The 16,658-nt window shown below is 41.4% G+C and overlaps 1 long non-coding RNA gene across 3 annotated transcripts; it reads left to right on the top strand.

The window, feature by feature from the left end:
* Positions 1-14,864: 14,864 nt before the first annotated feature.
* LOC118944729 lies at positions 14,865-16,375 on the top strand. Of its 3 annotated transcripts, none has more exons than XR_005040023.1 (3): positions 14,865-14,893; positions 15,047-15,919; positions 16,045-16,375. It is a non-coding gene; the product is annotated as an uncharacterized LOC118944729 (long non-coding RNA). The 3 variants fall into 3 exon arrangements; XR_005040024.1 differs by lacking the exon at positions 14,865-14,893 and having other exon boundaries at positions 14,900-15,446; positions 15,546-15,919; XR_005040030.1 differs by lacking the exon at positions 14,865-14,893 and having other exon boundaries at positions 14,900-15,570; positions 15,670-15,919.
* Positions 16,376-16,658: the final 283 nt, after the last annotated feature.

The raw sequence follows: 16,658 nt of genomic DNA, 5'->3' as shown, positions 1-16,658 counted from the left end.
ATAGTATATTATACTGAGTCTGACTATAGTATATTATACTGTCTGACTACAGTCTGTTATACTGTCTGACTATAGTCTGTTATACTGTCTGACTATAGTATATTACACTGAGTCTGACTATAGTATATTACATTGAGTCTGACTATAGTATATTATACTGTCTGACTATAGTATATTATACTGTCTGACTATAGTATATTATACTGTCTGACTATAGTACATTATACTGTCTGACTACAGTCTGTTATACTGTCTGACTATAGTCTGTTATACTGTCTGACTATAGTACATTATACTGTCTGACTATAGTATATTATACTGTCTGACTATAGTACATTATACTGTCTGACTACAGTATATTATACTGTCTGACTCTAGTCTATTATACTGTCTGACTACAGTCTGTTATACTGTCTGACTATCGTCTGTTATACTGTCTGACTATAGTACATTATACTGTCTGACTATAGTACATAATACTGTCTGACTATAGTACATTATACTGTCTGACTATAGCATATTATAGTGTCTGACTATAGTGCATTATACTGTCTGACTATAGTACATTATACTGTCTGACTATAGTCTATTATACTGTCGGACTATAGTATATTATACTGTCTGACTCTAGTCTATTATACTGTCTGACTACAGTCTGTTATACTGTCTGACTATCGTCTGTTATACTGTCTGACTATAGTACATAATACTGTCTGACTATAGTACATAATACTGTCTGACTATAGTACATAATACTGTCTGACTATAGTCTGTTATACTGTCTGACTATAGTACATAATACTTTCTGACTATAGTACATTATACTGTCTGACTATAGTATATTATACTGTCTGACTATAGTACATAATACTGTCTGACTATAGTCTGTTATACTGTCTGACTATAGTACATAATACTTTCTGACTATAGTACATTATACTGTCTGACTATAGTACATTATACTGTCTGACTATAGTACATTATACTGTCTGACTATAGTATATTATACTGTCTGACTATAGTATATTATACTGTCTGACTATAGTACATTATACTGTCTGACTATAGTACATTATACTGTCTGACTATAGTATATTATACTGTCTGACTATAGTACATTATACTGTCTGACTATAGTATATTATACTGTCTGACTACAGTCTGTTATACTGTCTGACTATAGTCTATTATACTGTCTGACTACAGTGCATTATACTGTCTGACTAGTATATTATACTGTCTGACCATAGTCTATTATACTGTTTGACTATAGTCTATTATACTGTCTGACTACAGTCTGTTATACTGTCTGACTATAGTCTATTATACTGTCTGACTACAGTCTGTTATACTGTCTGACTATAGTCTATTATACTGTCTGACTACAGTCTGTTATACTGTCTGACTATAGTCTATTATACTGTCTGACTACAGTCTGTTATACTGTCTGACTATAGTCTATTATACTGTCTGACTACAGTCTGTTATACTGTCTGACTATAGTATATTATACTGTCTGACTACAGTCTGTTATACTGTCTGACTATAGTCTATTATACTGTCTGACTACAGTGCATTATACTGTCTGACTAGTATATTATACTGTCTGACCATAGTCTATTATACTGTTTGACTATAGTCTATTATACTGTCTGACTACAGTCTGTTATACTGTCTGACTATAGTCTATTATACTGTCTGACTACAGTCTGTTATACTGTCTGACTATAGTCTATTATACTGTCTGACTACAGTCTGTTATACTGTCTGACTATAGTCTATTATACTGTCTGACTACAGTCTGTTATACTGTCTGACTATAGTCTATTATACTGTCTGACTACAGTCTGTTATACTGTCTGACTATAGTCTGTTATACTGTCTGACTATAGTACATTATACTGTCTGACTATAGTATATTATACTGTCTGACTATAGTACATTATACTGTCTGACTATAGTCTATTATACTGTCTGACTCTAGTATATTACACTGAGTCTGACTATAGTATATTATACTGAGTCTGACTATAGTATATTATACTGTCTGACTATAGTCTGTTATACTGTCTGACTATAGTACATTATACTGTCTGACTATAGTCTATTATACTGTCTGACTCTAGTATATTACACTGAGTCTGACTATAGTATATTACACTGAGTCTGACTATAGTCTATTATACTGTCTAACTATAATATATTACAACGTCTGACTATAGTATATTACACTGTCTGATTATAGACTATAGTAGATATGGCTCCGGAGGGGAACGCTGCCGTTTTACATTCCCCTAACAAACTGTGCTATTTTATTTGTTTCTTTCGTGTTGTTTGTAACATATTTTTCTACTTATTTTGTACATAATGTTGCTGCTACCATCTCTTATGACCGAAAATAACTCCTGGACATTAGAACAGCGATTACTGACCTCAAACTGGACAAATATTTTGTCTTTAGCGAGTCCGACGCGAAGAATATACTGCTTTCTCGGGAACAGACCCAAATCCCATTTGAGAATTCGTTGGCGAATGCGTGATCCTCCACTACCATCTGTTCTATTGGCCAAAGTGCAAATCATTGGACAACAAAATTTATGATTTATGATCAAGACTATCCTACCAATTGGATATAAAAAAATGGTATTATCTTATGTTTCACCGAGTCGTAGCTGAATGACGACATGGATAATATAGAGCTGGCGGGATTTTCTATGCATCGGCAGGACAGAGAAACTACGTCTGGTAAGAAGAGGAGCAGGGGTGTGTGTCTATTTGTCAATAACAGCTGGTTCGCAATATTTAATATTAAAGAAGTCTGGAGGTATTGCTCACCTGAGGTAGAGTACCTTATGATAAGCAGTAGACCACACTATCTACCAAAAGAGGTCTCATCTATATTATTCGTAGCCATCTATGTATTTACCACCACAAACCGATGCTGACACCAAAACCGCACTCAACCAGCTTTATAAGGCCACTCAAACAGCTGTATAAGGCCACTCAACCAGCTGTATAAGGCCACTCAACCAGCTGTATAAGGCCACTCAACCAGCTGTATAAGGCCACTCAAACAGCTGTATAAGGCCACTCAACCAGCTGTATAAGGCCACTCAACCAGCTGTATAAGGCCACTAAATCAGCTGTATAAGGCCACTCAACCAGCTGTATAAGGCCACTGAACCAGCTGTATAAGGCCACTCAACCAGCTGTATAAGGCCACTCAACCAGCTTTATAAGGCCACTAAACCAGCTGTATAAGGCCACTCAACCAGCTGTATAAGCCAACTAAACCAGCTGTATAAGGCCACTAAACCAGCTGTATAAGGCCACTAAACCAGCTGTATAAGGCCACTAAACCAGCTGTATAAGGCCACTAAACCAGGTGTATAAGGCCACTAACCCAGCTGTATAAGACCACTAAACCAGACGTATAAGGACACTCAACCAGCTGTATAAGGCCACTAAACCAGCTGTATAAGGCCACTAAACTAGCTGTATAAGGCCACTCAACCAGCTGTACAAGGCCACTAAACCAGCTGTATAAGGCCACTAGACCAGCTGTATAAGGGGCACTCAAACAGCTGTATAAGGCCACTAAACCAGCTGTATAAGGCCACTCAGCCAGCTGTATAAGGCCACTAAACCAGCTGTATAAGGCCACTCAAACAGCTGTATAAGGCCACTAAACCAGCTGTATAAGGCCACTCAAACAGCTGTATAAGGCCACTAAACCAGCTGTATAAGGCCACTCAACCAGCTGTATAAGGCCACTAAACCAGCTGTATAAGGCCACTCAACCAGCTGTATAAGGCCACTAAACCAGCTGTATAAGGCCACTCAACCAGCTGTATAAGGCCACTCAACCAGCTGTATAAGGCCACTCAACCAGCTGTATAAGGCCACTAAACCAGCAGTATAAGGCCACTCAACCAGCTGTATAAGGCCACTCAACCAGCTGTATAAGGCCACTCAACCAGCTGTATAAGGCCACTCAAACAGCTGTATAAGGCCACTCAACCAGCTGTATAAGGCCACTAAACCAGCTGTATAAGGCCACTCAACCAGCTGTATAAGGCCACTAAACCAGCTGTATAAGGCCACTCAAACAGCTGTATAAGGCCACTCAACCAGCTGTATAAGGCCACTAAACCAGCTGTATAAGGCCACTCAACCAGCTGTATAAGGCCACTAAACCAGCTGTATAAGGCCACTCAACCAGCTGTATAAGGCCACTAAACCAGCTGTATAAGGCCACTCAACCAGCTGTATAAGGCCACTCAACCAGCTGTATAAGGCCACTCAACCAGCTGTATAAGGCCACTAAACCAGCAGTATAAGGCCACTCAACCAGCTGTATAAGGCCACTCAACCAGCTGTATAAGGCCACTCAACCAGCTGTATAAGGCCACTCAAACAGCTGTATAAGGCCACTCAACCAGCTGTATAAGGCCACTAAACCAGCTGTATAAGGCCACTAGACCAGCTGTATAAGGGGCACTCAAACAGCTGTATAAGGCCACTAAACCAGCTGTATAAGGCCACTCAGCCAGCTGTATAAGGCCACTAAACCAGCTGTATAAGGCCACTCAAACAGCTGTATAAGGCCACTAAACCAGCTGTATAAGGCCACTCAAACAGCTGTATAAGGCCACTAAACCAGCTGTATAAGGCCACTCAACCAGCTGTATAAGGCCACTAAACCAGCTGTATAAGGCCACTCAACCAGCTGTATAAGGCCACTAAACCAGCTGTATAAGGCCACTCAACCAGCTGTATTAGGCCACTCAACCAGCTGTATAAGGCCACTCAACCAGCTGCATAAGGCCACTAAACCAGCAGTATAAGGCCACTCAACCAGCTGTATAAGGCCACTCAACCAGCTGTATAAGGCCACTCAACCAGCTGTATAAGGCCACTCAAACAGCTGTATAAGGCCACTCAACCAGCTGTATAAGGCCACTAAACCAGCTGTATAAGGCCACTCAACCAGCTGTATAAGGCCACTAAACCAGCTGTATAAGGCCACTCAAACAGCTGTATAAGGCCACTCAACCAGCTGTATAAGGCCACTAAGCCAGCTGTATAAGGCCACTCAACCAGCTGTATAAGGCCACTCAACCAGCTGTATAAGGCCACTCAACCAGCTGTATAAGGCCACTAAACCAGCAGTATAAGGCCACTCAACCAGCTGTATAAGGCCACTAAACCAGCTGTATAAGGCCACTCAACCAGCTGTATAAGGCCACTAAACCAGCTGTATAAGGCCACTCAACCAGCTGTATAAGGCCACTCAACCAGCTGTATAAGGCCACTCAAACAGCTGTATAAGGCCACTCAACCAGCTGTATAAGGCCACTCAAACAGCTGTATAAGGCCACTCAAACAGCTGTATAAGGCCACTCAACCAGCTGTATAAGGCCACTCAAACAGCTGTATAAGGCCACTCAACCAGCTGTATAAGGCCACTCAACCAGCTGTATAAGGCCACTCAACCAGCTGTATAAGGCCACTCAAACAGCTGTATAAGGCCACTCAACCAGCTGTATAAGGCCACTCAACCAGCTGTATAAGGCCACTCAAACAGCTGTATAAGGCCACTCAACCAGCTGTATAAGGCCACTCAACCAGCTGTATAAGGCCATATCAAACAAGAAAATACTCATCCAGAAGCGGTGCTCCTAGTGGAGCTAGGAATTTAATCCGCAAACCTAAATCCATTTTACCTCATTTCTACCAACATGCCACATGTGCAACCAGAGGAAACAAACTATAGGCCACCTTTACTCCACACACAGAGATGGATACAAAGCTCTGCCCCACACTCCATTTGGCAAATCTGACAATAATTATATCCCCCTGATTCCTGCTTACATGCAAAAGCGAAAGCAGGAAGTACCAGCAGCTCGCTCAATACGGAAGTGGTCAGATGATGCATATGCTACACTACAGGACTGTTTTGCTAGCACAGACTGGAATATATCACCTCAGTCATCGGCTTCATCCATAAATACATTGATGACGTTGTCCCCAAAGTGACAGTACGTACATACAGTGGCTTGCGAACCAAACCAGTGGCTTGGACCAAAAAGAGATTTGGCTCCTTAATCTATATGGTCCAAATCAAGATGATCCATACTTCTTCAACAATATTTATATTAATTTATTGAATTTACTGGCAGAAAATGATCAAATCATGATGGTGGGAGATTATAACACACTGTTAAGTACCTCAATGGACTGTAAAGGAAATCACTCTACAAACTATCATCAACGTGCCCTCACAAGTATTATGGACACATTAGAATTAGTGGATATTTGGACACTAAAAAACCCTGACCTAGTGAGATATACATGGATGAGACTTAATCAAGCTAGTCGTCTTGACTACTTTCTTGTCTCTTTCTCTTTTGCGTCAAAGGTAAAAATAGCTTTAATAGGAGACAGAATGCGATCACATCATCATCTAATTGGCCTCCACATAACTCTCATAGAATTTCCACGTGGGCGGGGTTTTGGAAATTTTATCCAAATTTACTGGAGAACAATTTATTTATTTTATTTTTAACTAAGACATAATTTTTGCAGTATAATATAGGTTCAGCGTATCCCTCATTATTTGGGAGACCTTTAAATGTACTTTCAGAGGTCAATTCAATATTCATCAATAATAAAAAAGCAGTTTCTGGCTAAAGAGACTAGACTAACAAAGGAAATACATGAACTAATAGTTCAGGTAGATAGCAATAAAAACTAAACTACGGAGATACAAAATAAGAGGAAAAACAAAAAGAACTGGAGGAACTTATTCCAGAACGATCTATTACAAAAATAAAGCAAACTGGATGGAATATGGAAAAAAACGCCCCAAATTCTTTCGGAATCTCCAACACAGGAACGCTAACAAAAATTATTTGCAGAAACTCGTTACTGAAGACCGAGTCATCAAGGAATCTCCAAATTATATTTTAAAAGAGGAAGCTTATTATTTTAACCAGATGTTCTCTTTTCCTTCTCATCCTCACCGACTGAATTATGATTATTGTAAGGAACTCTTTCCAAAAAAATAAAACATTTGAAAAAGTACAAATGTGAAGAAAGATCAGAGTGAAGGCCAAATTACAGAGGAATCACTTTGAGGCAATTAAATCCTTCTTATATATACTCAAAGCTCTATTGCTAGCTTGTTTTAACTACTCCTATAGAAATGGAAGTCTGTCAGTTACTCCGCAGGAAGATCTGATTTCAATATTATTAAAACAAGACCCATATGGAACCTGTCGACATGAACGTTACATTGGAGATAATATATGACAAGTGCTAGAAATAATAGAACATCATGCATCATCTAAGAAGCCAGGCCTGGTATTTGTAGTGGATTTTGAAAAGGCTTTTGATAAAGTAAGGGAGGAGCCCCCTGAAATGGACAAAAATGAATGGGAACTGTTGTGGAAATTTCCTGTATTTACCAAATCATGAGAGCAAACCACACACAAGTCAGAGTTTATAATCACAAAGTCCATCTTTAATTATATGAGCTCCATCACAACCCTGTGACTCTCAGAGCAATTCAGTGTCTATAAATGAATTCTCTGAGAGTCCCTTACACATTGCAACTGAGATCCTTTATAGCAAAGACACACATAGCCAGACAGCATTGGCCATAATTTATCGTTCAGCTTTGTCTCCTAAACTATGTTATTTTCTCAGACTCAGAACCTTAACAAATCCTCACATCAACAGGCATATATCAAATCCATCCTATCTTGACAAGATCACAGAGACACATTGACTGGCACACAGACATTGTGGAGCCAAGAAATACACGCTTGACCTCTCCCCTCTCTCCAGCGTACAGGAACTATAGCGTACAGGAACTAGCGAATGTAATGCTCCAATATAAACTCATATTTTGATAAATATGAACTTTATCAAACAAAACATACATGTATTGTGTAACATGAAGTCCTATGAGTGTCATCTGATGAAGATGATTAATTGTATCTCTATTTGTGGTTTTTGTGACTCTGGAAACTATTTTGTGTTTTTCTGTGGCTATGTGGTGACCTAACATAATTGTTTCTGGTGCTTTTGCTGTAAAGCATATTTGAAATCAGACACTGTGGTGGGATTAACAACAAAATTAGCTTTAAAATGGTATGAAATACATGTATGTTTGAGGAATTTTAATTATGAGATTTTTGATGTAATGAAATTGGCGCCCTGCACTTTCACTGGCTGTTGTCATATCGCTCCCGTTAACGGGATTGCAGCCATAAGAAGTTTTTTAACCAAAACAAAAACATCCTATGGTCTTCTGCATTAGCATCGAACAGCCCCCGTGATATTCAACTTTTCAGGGAAGCTAGAAATCAATATACACAGGCAGTTAGAAAAGCCAAGGCTAGCTTTTTCAAGCAGAAATTTGTTTCCTGCAACACAAACTCAAACAAGTTCTGGGACACTGTAAAGTCCATGGAGAATACGAACACCTCCTCCCAGCTGCCCACTGCACTGAAGATAGGAAACACTGTCACCACCGATAAATCCACTATAATTGAGAATTTCAATAAGCATTTTTCTACGGCTGGCCATGCTTTCCACCTGGCTACCCCTACCCCGGTCAACAGCACTGCACCCCCCACAGCAACTCACCCAAGCCTTCCCCATTTCTCCGTCACCCAAATCCAGTCAGCTGATGTTCTGAAAGAGCTGCAAAATCTGGACCCCTACAAATCTGCCGGGCTAGACAATCTGGTTCCTTTCTTTCTACAATTATCTGCCGAAATTGTTGCCACCCCTATTACTACCCTGTTCAACCTCTCTTTTGTGTCGTCTGAGATTCCCAAAGATTGAAAAGCAGCTGTGGTTATCCCCCTCTTCAAAGGGGGGACACTCTTGACCCAAACTGTTACAGACCTATATCTATCCTACCCTGCCTTTCTAAGGTCTTCAAAAGCCAAGTCAGAAAACAGATTACCGGCCATTTTGAATCCCACCATACCTTCTCTGCTATGAAATCAGGTTTCAGATCTGGTCATGGGTGCACCTCAGCCACGCTCAAGGTCCTAAACGATATCTTAACCGCCATCGATAAGAAACAATACTGTGCAGCCGTATTCGTTAACCTGGCCAAGGCTTTCGACTCTGTCAATCACCACATCCTCATCAGCAGAATCGTCAGCCTTGGTTTCTCAAATGATTGCCTTGCCTGGTTCACCAACTACTTCTCTGATAGAGTTCAGCGTGTCAAATCGGAGGGTCTGCTGTCCGGGCCTCTGGCAGTCTCTATGGGGGTGCCACAGGGTTCAATTCTTGGACCGACTCTCTTCTCTGTATACATCAATGCTGTCGCTCTTGCTGCTGGTGAGTATCTGATCCACCTCTACGCAGATGACAGCCTTCTGTATACTTCTGGCCCTTCTTTGGACACTGTGTTAACAACCCTCCAGGCGAGCTTCAATGTCATACAACTCTCCTTCCGTGGCTTCCAATTGCTCTTAAATACAAGTAAAACTAAATGCATGCTCTTCAACTGATCGCTGCCTGCACCTGCCCGCCTGTCCAACATCACTACTCTGGAAGGCTCTGACTTAGAATATGTGGACAACTACAAACACCTAGGTGTCTGGTTAGACTGTAAACTCTCCTTCCAGACTCACATCAAACATCTCCAATCCAAAGTTAAATCTAGAGTTGGCTTCCTATTTCGCAACAAAGCATCCTTCACTCATGCTGCCAAACATACCATTGTAAAACTGACCATCCTACCAATCCTCGACATCGGCGATGTCATTTACAAAATTGCCTCCAATACCCTACTCAATTAATTGGATGCAGTCTATCACAGTGCCATCCGTTTTGTCACCAAAGCCCCATATACTACCCACCACTGCGACCAGTACACTCTTGTTGGCTGGCCCTCGCTTCATTCTCATCGCCAAACCCACTGGCTCCAGGTCATCTACAAGACCCTGCTAGGTAAAGTCCCCCCTTATCTCAGCTCGCTGGTCACCATAGCAGCACCCACCTGTAGCACACGCTCCAGCAAGTATATCTCTCTGGTCACCCCCAAAAACAATTATTCCTTTGGCCGCCTCTCCTTCCAGTTCTCTGCTGCCAGTGACTGGAACGAATTGCAAAAATCGCTGATTTTAGAGACTTTTGTTTCCCTCACCAACTTTAAACATCAACTATCTGAGCAGCTAACCAATAGCTGCAGCAATACATAGTTCATCTGTAAATAGCCCACCCAGTCTACCTACCTCATCCCCATACTGTTTTTATTTTATTTAGTTTTCTGCCCTTTTGCACACCAGTATCTCTACTTGCACATCATCATCTGTTTATTTATCACTCGTTTGAATCTGCTAAATTGTAATTATTTGCTCCTATGGCCTATTTATTGCCTACCTCCTCATGCCTTTTGCACACACTGTATATAGACTTTCTTTTTTCTACTGTGTCATTGATTGTTTATTGTGTTATTGGCTTGTGTCACGTTCGTCGTAAGGATCGGACCAAGGCGCAGCGTGAGTAGAGATCCACATCTTTTTAATAAATCGAAACTCACTGCACAAAACAACAAACAACCAAATGAAACGTGAAGCTACTGATGTGCACTAAGGCAACTATACATAAACAAGTTCCCACAACACAAATGAGGAAAATTGCTACCTAAATATGATCCCCAATGATCCCCAATCAGAGACAACGATAAACAGCTGTCTCTGATTGTGTCACGCCCTGACCTGAGTATTCTTTGTTTTCTTTTTATATTTTGGTTAGGTCAGGGTGCGACATGGGTGATGTATGTGTTTTTGTACCGTCTAGGTTTTTTTTGTAGGTTTATGGGGTTGTGTTCATTCTAGGTGTTTATGTATGTCTATGGTTGCCTAGATTGGTTCTCAATTAGAGGCAGCTGTTTATTGTTGTCTCTGATTGGGAACCATATTTAGGCAGCCATCTTCTTTGGGCATTTCGTGGGTTATTGTCTATGTGATGTTGCATGTTAGCACTTAGCCACCCCATCCATTCTCTCTATGCAGTTCAGACTAAATCACCCCATCCATCCTCTCTATGCAGTTCAGACTAAATCACCCCATCCATCCTCTCTATGCAGTTCAGACTAAATTACCCCATCCATCCTCTCTATGTTGTTCAGACTAAACCACCCCACCCATCCTCTCTATGCAGTTCAGACTAAACCACCCCATCCATCCTCTCTATGTTGTTCAGACTAAACCACCCCATCCATCCTCTCTATGTTGTTCAGACTAAACCACCCCATCCATCCTCTCTATGCAGTTCAGACTAAACCACCCCATCCATCCTCTCTATGTTGTTCAGACTAAACCACCCCATCCATCCTCTCTATGTTGTTCAGACTAAACCACCCCATCCATCCTCTCTATGCAGTTCAGACTAAACCACCCCATCCATCCTCTCTATGAAGTTCAGACTAAACCACCCCATCCATCCTCTCGATGTTGTTCAGACTAAACCACCCCACCCATCCTCTCTATGCAGTTCAGACTAAACCAGGCCATCTATCTTCTCTCTGAGTCATTCAGACTAAACCAGGCCATCTATCTTCCCTCTGTGTTGTTCAGACTAGACCAGACCAATATTCTCAACACAACTAGCCATTCATCTGCATTCACTGTCAAAATGGACAGAGAGAAACAAAAAGCTTCAAATTACTTCCATTCACCCCTCTACCCACCCACCACCATCACTCTGTCCTCTCTATCCTCCTCTCCAATCTAATGATTAGAGTATCATGGTCCAGCCTTGCCCTCCTCTCTGCTCCACCTCCTGGTCCAGCCTGGCCCTCCTCTCTGCTCCACCTCCTGGTCCAGGCTGGCCCTCCTCCCTGCCCCTCCTGGTCCAGCCTGGCCCTCCTTCTGCTCCCCCTCCTGGTCCAGCCTGGCCCTCCTCCCTGCTCCACCTCCTGGTCCAGCCTGGCCCTCCTCTCTGCTCCACCTCCTGGTCCAGCCTGGCCCTCCTCTCTGCTCCACCTCCTGGTCCAGGCTGGCCCTCCTCCCTGCCCCTCCTGGTCCAGCCTGGCCCTCCTTTCTGCTCCCCCTCCTGGTCCATCCTGGCCCTCCTCCCTGCTCCACCTCCTGGTCCAGCCTGGCCATCCTCCCTGCTCTCCCTCCCTTTCCCCACTCTCCCAGTCCCCCACCCTAGTCTCCTTCCCAGTACCCCTTCTTTGATCCTCCTCCCTGGTCCAGCCTAGCCCCCTCTTTGGTCCCCCTCCCTGGCCCCCCTCTACGGCCCTCCTCTGTCAGTTCCCCTCCCTGGCACCCCTCCCTGGCCCCCCTCTCCAGCCCTCCTCTCCCTGTCCCCCCCTGGCCCCACTCCCTGGTTGACCCTGGCCCCCCTTCCTTGGCCCCCTCCCATGGCCCCCTTCTCCCAGTCCCCCTCCCTTGGTCCTCCCTCCTGGGCCAGCCTGGCCCCCCTCCCTGTCTCTCCCATGGTTACTCTACCGTCAATAATGTGTTATTGAAGTGAAATGGTCACATTAACCCTGAGCAGCCTAATGCTCTGTTCTTCATTGATCACATAAACACAGGATATACTTTATTACAGCATGACGTAGACAGTTAATCATCTCTCCGTCTCTGACAAGATCATAGTGGACTTGGAGAGACAAGGAGAGGAGGAGTGAAGAGGACTGGAGAGAAGAGAGCTCCCCAAGGAACCATCACAGGGAATTAGAGAGTGTTCAGCTCAGCGTATGTAGGCTAGCAGGCTCTCAGGCTCTCTCGGTGGGAAAGGCCTCCTGAATGAGCCTTTTTTATCTGGCCGTGGAATCAAATTAAAAGGCTTTGTAAGTCCTGACCTCACATTAATCAGAAAGCAGAAGTTGTAACCCTGGTGATTTGTTAGCTGACCTGTTTTCATCAGGTCCCACCTACTACCAGAAGTTAATATGGAGGAAACATTATCTTTAAGTGCAGCTACACTCCAGGAATAAAAGGTGCTATCAAGAACCTAAATGGGATCTTCAGCTGTTCCCATAAAATAACCCTTTTGAAGAACCCTTTTTGGTTCCAGGTTCTAGTCCTCTAGTGTCTCTCGTATAATTGTCCTCCTGTACCTCTAGTATATTAGTCATCCTGTACCTCTAGTATAATAGTCCTCCTGTACCTCCAGTATAGAATGCCTCCTGTACCTCTAGTATAATAGTCCTCCTGTACGTCTAGTATAATTGTCCTCTAGTGTCTCTAGTGTAATAGTAATCTAGTGTCTGTAGTATAATAGTCCTCTAGTGTCTCTAGTATAATAGTCCTCCTGTACCTCTAGAATAATAGTCCTCTAGTGTCTCTAGTATAATAGTCCTCTAGTGTCTCTAGTATAATAAAACTCCTGTACCTCTAGAATAATAGTCCTCTAGTGTCTCTAGACTAGTAATAGTAGACTATTATACTAGAGACACTAGAGGACTATTATACTAGAGACACTAGAGGACTATTACACTAGAGACACTAGAGGACTATTATACTAGCGGTAAAGGAGGACTATCATACTAGAGGTACAGGAGGACTATTATTATATAGGTACAGGAGGACTATTATACTAGAGGTACAGGAGGACTATTATACTAGAGACACTAGAGGACTATTATACTAGAGAGACTTGTGGACTATTATACCAGAGGTACAGGAGGACTATTATACTAGAGACACTAAAGGACTATTATACTAGAGCTACAGGAGGACTAATATACTAGAGACACTAGAGGACTATTATACTAGAGGTACAGAAAGACAATTTTTAAACTAGAAGAGGAGGAGGACTATTGTAATAGAGGTACAGGAGGACTACTATACTAGAGGTAAAGGAGGACTATTATGCTAGAGGTACAGGAGGACTATTATACTAGATACACTAGAGGTCTATTATACTGGAGATACTAGAGGACTATTATACTAGAGGTACAGGAGGACTATTATACTGGAGACACTAGATGACTATTACACTAGAGACACTAGATGACTATTACACTAGAGACACTAGAGGACAATTATACTAGAGGTACAGGATGACTAATATACTAGAGGTACAGGAGGACAATTATACGAGAGACACTAGAGGACTATTATACTAGTGAGACTAGTGGAATATTATACAAGAAGTACAGGAGGATTATTATACTAGAGGTACTGGAGGACTATTTAATTAGAGGTACAGGAGGACTATTATTCTAGAGGCACTAGAGGACTATTATTCTAGAGACACTAGAGGACTATTATACTAGAGAGACTAGAGGACTATTATTCTAGAGACACTAGAGGACTATTATTCTAGAGGTACAGGAAGACTATTATACTAGAGGTATAGGAGGACTATTATACTAGAGCCACTAGAGGAATATTATTCTAGAGACACTAGAGGGCAATTATACTAGAGGTACAGGAGGACTATTATACTAGAGACAATAGAGGATTATTATACTAGAGGTACAGGATGCCTATAATACTAGAGGTATAGGAGGACTATTATACTAGAGCCACTAGAGGACTGTTATTCTAGAGACACTCGAGGACTATTATACTAGAGGTACAGGAGGACTATTATTCTAGAGGCACATGAGGACTATTATACTAGAGGTACAGGAGGACTATTATACTAGAGACATTAGAGGACTATTTAACTAGAGAGACAAGAGGACTAATATACTAGAGATACTAGAGGTCTATTATACTAGAGACACTAGAGGACTATTATACTAGAGACACTAGAGGACTATTATACTAGAGGTACAAGATGACTATTATACTAGAGACACTATAGGACTATTATACTAGAGACACTAGAGGACTATTATACTAGAGACATTAGAGGACTATTATACTAGAGGTACTGGAGGACTATTATTCTAGAGGTAAAGGAGGACTATTATAATGGAGGTACAGGAGGACTATCATACTAGAGCTACAGGAGGACTAATATACTAGAGACACTAGAGTACTATTATACTAGAGGTACAGAAAGACAATTATTTAACTAGAAGAGGAGGAGGACTATTGTAATAGAGGTACAGGAGGACTATTATACTAGAGGTACAAGAGGACTATTATACTAGAGACACTAGAGGACTATTATTCTAGAGGTACAGGAGGACTATGATACTAGAGACACTAAAGGACTATTATACTAGAGGTACAGGAGGACTATTATACTAGAGGTACAGTAGGACTATTATTCTAGAGGTACAGGAGGACTATTATACTAGAGACACTAGAGGACTATTATACTAGAGACACTAGAGGACTATTATACTAGAGACACTAGAGGACTATTCTACTAGAGAGACTAGAGGACTATTATATTAGAGACACTAGAGGACTATTATACTAGAGACACTAGAGGACTATTATACTAGAGGTATAGGAGGACTATTTAATTATAGGTACAGGAGGACTATTATACTAGAGGTACTGTGTGACTATTATTCTAGAGATACTAGAGGACTATATACTAGAAAGACTAGTGGACTATTTCACTAGAGACACTAGAGGACTATCATACTAGAGGTACAGGAGGACTATTATACTAGAGGTAAAGGAGGAATATTATACTAGAGCTACAGGAGGACTAATATACTAGAGACACTAGAGGACTATTATACTAGAGAGACTAGTGGACTTTATACTAGAGACACTAGAGGACTATTATACTAGAGGTACAGGAGGACTATTATACTAGACACACTAGAGGACTATTATTCTAGAGGTACAGGAGGACTATTATACTAGAGACACTAGAGGACTATTATACTAGAGACACTAGAGGACTATTATACTAGAGACACTAGAGGACTATTACACTAAAGACACTAGAGAACTATTATACTAGCGGTACAGGAGGACTATCATACTAGAGGTACAGGAGGACTATTATACTAGAGGTACAGGAGGACAATTATAATGGAGACACTAGAGGACTATTATACTGGAGAGACTAGAGGACTATTATACTAGAGGTACAGGAGGACTATTATACTGGAGACACTAGATGACTATTACACTAGAGACACTAGAGGACTATTATACTAGACGTACAGGAGGACTATTATTCTAGAGACACTAGAGGACTATTATACTAGAGAGACTAGAGGACTATTATTCTAGAGACACTAGAGGACTATTATTTTAGAGGTACATGAGAACTATTATACTAGAGGTATAGGAGGACTATTATACTAGAGCCACTAGAGGAATATTATTCTAGAGACATTAGAGGGCTATTATACTAGAGGTACAGGAGGACTATTATACTAGAGACACTAGAGGACTATTATACTAGAGGTACAGGATGCCTATAATACTAGAGGTATAGGAGGACTATTATACTAGAGCCACTAGAGGACTGTTATTCTAGAGACACTAGAGGACTATTATACTAGAGGTACAGGAGGTCTATTATACTAGAGACACTAGACGACTATTATACTAGAGGTACAGGAGGACTATTATTCTAGAGGTACAGGAGGACTATTATACTAGAGGTACAGGAGGACTATCATACTAGAGACATTAGAGGACTATTTAACTAGAGAGACTAGAGGACTATTATACTAGAGATACTAGAGGTCTATTATACTAGAGACACTAGAGGACTATTATACTAGAGACACTAGAGGACTA

This window comes from Oncorhynchus mykiss, chromosome 3, assembly GCF_013265735.2.
Source record: "Oncorhynchus mykiss isolate Arlee chromosome 3, USDA_OmykA_1.1, whole genome shotgun sequence".
In the NCBI taxonomy this organism is placed as follows: Eukaryota; Metazoa; Chordata; class Actinopteri; order Salmoniformes; family Salmonidae; genus Oncorhynchus; species Oncorhynchus mykiss.
Note: the sequence above shows the minus strand (reverse complement) of the source record. Positions and strands in the feature narration are given on the sequence as shown.